This window comes from Etheostoma cragini, chromosome 3 (assembly GCF_013103735.1).
Source record: "Etheostoma cragini isolate CJK2018 chromosome 3, CSU_Ecrag_1.0, whole genome shotgun sequence".
Taxonomy (NCBI): domain Eukaryota; kingdom Metazoa; phylum Chordata; class Actinopteri; order Perciformes; family Percidae; genus Etheostoma; species Etheostoma cragini.
Window position 1 is genome coordinate 1,562,083 of NC_048409.1, and position 6,659 is coordinate 1,568,741.

General features: G+C 40.9%; 1 protein-coding gene across 5 annotated transcripts in view; it reads right to left on the reverse strand.

Moving 5' to 3' along the window:
- LOC117938423 (rho GTPase-activating protein 42) overlaps positions 1–6,659 on the reverse strand; it is an 81,124-nt gene that overhangs the window by 46,046 nt on the left and 28,419 nt on the right. The window lies entirely within an intron of this gene.

The window sequence follows — 6,659 nt, forward strand, 5'->3', positions numbered from 1 at the left end:
GCAATTTGGTTGAAAGAAAGCCAAGTTCCTGATATTAAAAATACAGGTCAAATTGGATCTGAGGACAACACAAGGGTTAAAGAAATGGTTACACAGTAACTATGCAGGATTCTCAGTTTCAATTCTAAATGTTTTTTACCTTTCATGACCAAGAAAGAAAGAAGCACGGTGACATAGCTACCCCGCTGCCTGCTGTTATACGCTGATTGCATTGTCTGCACTTGTTGGGGCGTTTGGTCTTGTGGAGTGATAGGTGTGTGTGTGTGTGTGTGTGTGTGTGTGTGTGTGTCACTTACGACTGGCTACTGAACTCAATACTTTTTCTGGCAGCGGATGAATTGCCTCCTTAGTATCAAAAAATGCCTTGTCATTCAATACCAAAAAGGAGTAAATCTCATCAGCGTCAGTGAGCCAATCAGCATGCAGCATGCCTCTACCAAGATCTAATAATGTCTGTGATTGGCTGTCTAGTGTTACATGTTGTAGAGACACACAGGAAAACCTCTAGTGATACAGAGAGACAGGGCTCACAGCAGGAGCTGGACAATAGATACAAAGATCTGTGCCGTAATGTGTAATTTATTTTTGTTCAAATGGATCTATAAAATTGGTGTTGAAATATGTGTTGTTCAGAAACCAGTCTTGAATACCTGGTATTGGTACCAACATTTTTGAAAAGATACCCAGCCCAAGAAGGACCACAATGGAAATTAGCCTTTGGACTTTATTGTGTTTTTAAGATGATTTTTAATGCCTAAAAGGCCTATGTTATTACTCTGTGCAATGTTTTATATGGTGCTTTTTTTTTTTTAAATCATCAAATAAAAAAAATAAAAAAAATAACTTGAGGATTTCCTCTCTCTGTTATCATTGTTTGGACACAGTATAGCAGATGAAATTGAGACTTTCAGCAGTATAGCTGGTAGAGGTGAATGATGATATAAACAGAGCTATCATGCTACCTAAAGTTAATATAAGCTGTGGCGGCAGATAGCACAAAGGTTTGATACTGTCTGTTCCGAATACCTTCAGACTTTCATTAAACACGCCACCATGGACGTTACCAAGAACAATGGCTGCCTTTATTTCACACTGTTGTTTCAGGGTCAACAGGACATTCCTCAGTTCACAGCTCAGCACACAAGTTACCCACAGGGCCGAGTTACTGTACTGTTAAGTCCCGAGAACAGCAGCAGCACAGGCCTCGTCCCAGACACACACACACACACACACACACAAACACACACACACACACACACACACAGCTTCCAGCTCTGTGGCATAGACACATTATGTATAATTAAACAGGTTTTAAAGGCTGTCAAAGAAAATGTAAACCAAAGGAAAACTCTCAACGTGGGAAATAAATGGAACGCAGTGCAGCAAATCAGCATTTTAGGGACTGTGAATTTTCTTTTTTGTTTATCTCATAGAAGAGCAGAGAAATCTGGTCGGAATTACAACATGTATCTTGCACAAATTACTGAGAAAAATGTTGATGCTACAGCTTGTTGAATACTGACTGCGATTGGAGAGAACGCTCTAAAGAACAGAGAGTTTGCCATGCTCTTTCTTCCAAAACTTTAATAATGAAAAATAAGATTCTAAATAGTGATTTCATGTCATTCATATCAAACTCCTTTATGAACACTGAACATTAAATACTCTTTCTCCGTCTGCCGTGCATGGGTCCTCGAGCAATTTAAAGAGTCGTGTTCATTTTCTGAATCCTTTTTGAACATGCCATGACGACTAGCTAAGGGCTTTCTTTTAGTCCAAATACTCTCAACACACTCTGGCTAAAACTGGCAACACTCTCTTCCTGAAATACTGATCACATTACAAGAGCAGGAGAGGGCATAATAAAAGGCACAGAGCAGGTCTCACCTTTAAAAATACATAACCTGACACTATAAGCGGGATATCTGCTTGGTGTAAGTCCTGGTCTATAAGGGGGATTTCTGACCATTTTCTTTAAGAATTAAAACAATTAACAACAAGCTAGTTTGCATAACATGTGGTGAGAGAGATTCCAAAAATATAACAGACAGCCTGGGAAACAAAAGTATATAATGTAAAGTAGAGCATGGAACAAAAAAAAGACCTAGGAAGATTTATGGCTAGCTACCTTAGCTAAATCAGCTACACCACATACATATCCTCAAAAATGATTTCTTCTTTGTTTGTTTTGGCAAATCTGTGGAATGATAGTTTTTTTTCCAATTACCAAAGTCCGCCTAATGGTGAGTCCAGAGGAGGGAGTCTGATTAGAGTTTGGGAGGTCCAGTTTGATAGAATTTTAAATTGGTGTGGTAGGGATGAGGATTAATTGATATTGCAGTTTTCAATGCTAAGTCTATGTTTATTTAGCCTCGACCTCATAAAAGAGCATGTTAATGAAGCCAAGGTGCCGCTGCTGTGAAAACTGGGAACAATATTGAGACAGAAATATGCTTGGTGTAAGTTCTGGTAAAAATTCAAACGTTTATGTCAGCCTGTCCTCATGAACCATAAAGAGCACGGCTGGCTGACTTTCATGCCAGGGAGCAGAGTTTGTTTCCTGGGGAAAACTAAAGCTTTTCACCCCTGAGATGCAGGTTCCTTAGCAGTGTTTTTACCCAAACCGGGATCTGTTTCCTAAACTTAACTATTAGTTTCAGTGCCTTAATGGAACTCTCTTCGCTGCATGGCGCTCACTTTTTGTTGCCTAAACTTAACTGTAATTTCCACCAAAACGACAGGCAGCTCGCAGTGCTCTGTACCCGGCTCACAGTCACCTATTCCTGGGAAACCAAACCACCGGTAATTACAGACTGGAATATGTCAACTTTTACTCAATACCATTTCAAAAACACTTCAATGTATTTTCAAATGCCATAAAATTGAATAAGACATCTCAAAATTAATGAAAGTGGAGATTTGTAATTGCCAAAGAGCGTTGTGCAGAATCAATCGTGTTGTAAATTGTAGTTTAAAAGAACACTGATATAGGAAAACGGGTCAGTTTGACCAGAGGACAACATGAGGGTTAAGGACTTCATATGATACAGGGAGCTTGTCCTTTCTCCACCTGGCTCAGCTCTCCTGCACACTGGCCTGGCCTCACGGGTGGAGTCAGTGAGCCATGGCTGAGATTTACATCTGACCCACCTAACTTTTGGGGAGCAACAGTGTTAAGAATGTCGGCACAGGTGGAAAGGAAGGAAGAAAGTAATTGCTCTGTGTCAAGGTTAGCCAGATAACTCCTACCAGACAGAGTTATATTAATAAAAGCAAAAGTAAAGTGAGCAGCAGTGGAGGGCTTAAACACACAACACAGGCACATAGGAGCAGGCGGTCTGAGACTATGAGAGGGCAGAGAAAGATCTGATAAGACAGGCATGTGATCAGAAAAGCAGCACTGTTATTGGATGTTAAGATAAAACAAGATCTAACATTTGGCCATATTCCTGTGTCGGTCCAGTAACATGTTATGAAAGATTAAAAGCATCAATCATAGCTAAAAAGTCTTTAGCAAGTGGTTTTGAAGGCCAGCAGACATGTATGTTTAAAAGTCACCAGTAATTAAAATCTCGTCATAATCATGATACCAGCCAGGAAATTCTTTTTCCGTTTCAATGAAACAACAACAACAACAACAACAGGAAAACACTCTTTTTTTCCAGCGTAGCCATAAAAGGCTCCTTCCCAGGGGGGTGTGATCGTCACTCTGGAAGCCACAACATCAGGGCACTGCCCTTCCACTCCTAAATGCCATCCACGCTCAGCAGTGCTGAACCTGCTCAAACCATGCATAACCTAAACCACTTTCACTCTTTTTACGCTGCTGAAAGTGTTATCAACAGGGGAATTACGGCAGAAATCTTTTTTAAAAAAAAGATAGATTTTGGGAAGTCTTCCCAATTGAAATAACACACTTGGCTAGGTGGTAAGCCAATCATAAAGTGCACAAGCAAAAAAAGATTTCAGGGCTGGCCACCCGCCAAGTCAACAGAACAGACAATAAAACGCTTCATGCTTGACAAGGCCGACAGAAATCGGTCTACTGGCAGAGTCTATCTCATGCAGCAGAGGCTCCGTAGGTAGACAGTATGCTAGTTAACATTCCACAAAGGACAGGCTCCATTTGAAACATACAGGTTACCTCTCCACCTGCTTTACATGTCAGGGTTTCAGTGACTCTTATCAGTCTGCGTCCTCCTATTTTTAGTTTGTAGATTCAGTCCAGATGTGAAATGGGAGTAAGGGCAATGGAGGGAATCTGGGTTTGATTTCAGGAGCTGCTGCTGAAAGTTTATACCCACTCAGTGTGAGTGTGACATGTTTCTTTTTTATCAATGCGTAGCTACAGCTGCCACATCTGTCTGCCGTAATCTATTAGCAGTTACATACCTAACAAATAGAAACACCATCTGGGAGCCATTGCAGTAAAAGTATAGCACACAGGCAAGTCTGAGCTAGTATAATTCACAATATTTCATGTTTGGCAGAGAGTATACTTCCCTCGTTAAGATAGATTTCATACACTTGGCGAACATGTGTTGGTTTGAAATGCGCTAATTGAGTTCTGCAGGCCAACTGTTTTTCAAATTACATAAAAGAGCAAAATAAAACCTTCTGGCCTTCTACACTCTCCCGCCTTTTCCAGCCAATCAGATGACCCAACCAGAACACGTGACAGTGAACAGTTATCATAAGATAAAAGGTGTTCAGTGCAAAGTGCTCTGACGATATTAAAATAGATTGTTGTCTTTCATACCTTCACAGGGAACAATATTTGAGCCAATGACAGACAGCTGAATATGCACGTGTGGCACTCTCTCCCTGACAATCACACATACCTCATCTCTACATTGTACTTTGTGGGCTGTCATCCCTCATTTTATATCTGTGAAGCTCAATATGTTTGAAAATGCCATAAACACATTCTCATGAACAGGTTTGTACGGTATTGGTTGATGATATGGTATAAAAACATATGCATATCCTACATAATTACTGCGGCAGCCGCCCAGTCACATGACGGCCCATCATATGAATGTTAAGTTTAGCGGTCTTTACAGTTGAGTTTAGCTGACAAAAGGTTACTGTGAGCCGGGTATCAGGCTCCGAGTACACGGCTCCGGGTACAGGGCTCCGGGTACAGGGCTCCGGGTACAGGGCTCCGGTTACAGGGCTCCAGGCACGGGGTACAGGGCTCCGGGTACAGGGCTCCGGTTACAGGGCTCCAGGCACAGGGTACAGGGCTCCGGGTACAGGGCTCCGGTTACAGGGCTCCAGGCACAGGGTACAGGGCTCCGAGGACAGGGTACAGGGTACAGGGCTCCGGGTACAGGGCTCCAAGTACACGGTTCCGAGTACAGGGCACTGAGAGGTGACATTCCTTTCAGAGGCTGTTACAGTCGAGTTTAGCTCTCTGAACATAATTACAGAAATGTGCACCATAAATTGATGCAAAAAAGGCACAAAGTGTTGTAGAAAAAAATCACCAGAATGCAGGAAATAAAAAACTCGAAAAGTTGGCTCAAAAGTGGAGATCTCAAGCCCCCCCCAGTGTCTCTGCTAATGGTTCTTTGTAACTTTGTATTCTCTGTTGTGACTTTGCTGAGCTCGGCTGCATTTTTATCAGATGTGATGAACGATGTGCGGATATGACTCGCTGTTAAGTTATGAAAGGGACGTTTTCACCAAAGATCACTATATTTTCTTTTATTCCTCATGTGCTTTCAACTATTAGTTCCTTTGCCACTAACATGTCTTTTATAGCCAAACAATGAATTATTCAACATCTGTAGAACAATATAAATGTGGTCTATATATCCGCTAGCATAACGTGGGCTATCATTCTTATTTATGACTGCATTTCCTTTGCATTTATTCTACAAAAGGGCGCGATCAAAAGACAAATCTGACATTATTTACTTCATCAGAGCATTTACAAATGCTCCTGAATTGCCGCTCGTCACACCAAACGGGGGCCATTTCAGCCTGCAACTTTATGATGGATCCATTTTGTCTTTTGCACAGAGAAAAAGAAAGACTATTTAAAGGACCTGACAGCTCTGGATCTTACTTGATGGACATGGTCTATGCAAGCTGTTTATTATAGTTCTCTGTCATCGGTAAATCAGAGAGTCTGGACTGGAGTTTGTAATCCAGCAGCACATAGTAAAAGTCAATAGAATATGTATTCTACATTAAGAATATGATTGAAGTTAATGCTCAGGGTCCTACAGTGTAAGCAAAATGTGGATTCAAGCTGTATCGAGCTGTATTTCCCAATATTACAACTGAGTTACTGCATAACTTGATGTTCAATACATTTCTAAGTAGCTATTATAGTATTTCAAAAGCGTGAGATGATGACTAGTGAAGTTAACGTAATACATGGGGTGAGAGAAATTCAGAAAGAATAATAGCAGGCATAGGAAACTAATTCTATAATGGAAAGAAGACCATGACACATAAAAAGCCGGTTAGGGAGCTTTTAGCTACACTTTAGCTCAGCAGTGGACCACATACCTATCCTGGAAAAGGATTTCTTCTTTGTTTTTCATGGCGAATGAAATGATAAAGTTTTTATCCATTTGCCAAAGTAGGTCAAGTTGGGATGTCACGATTCTCCAAATGTATGCTTTGATTAAATTTGATTTCTTTTT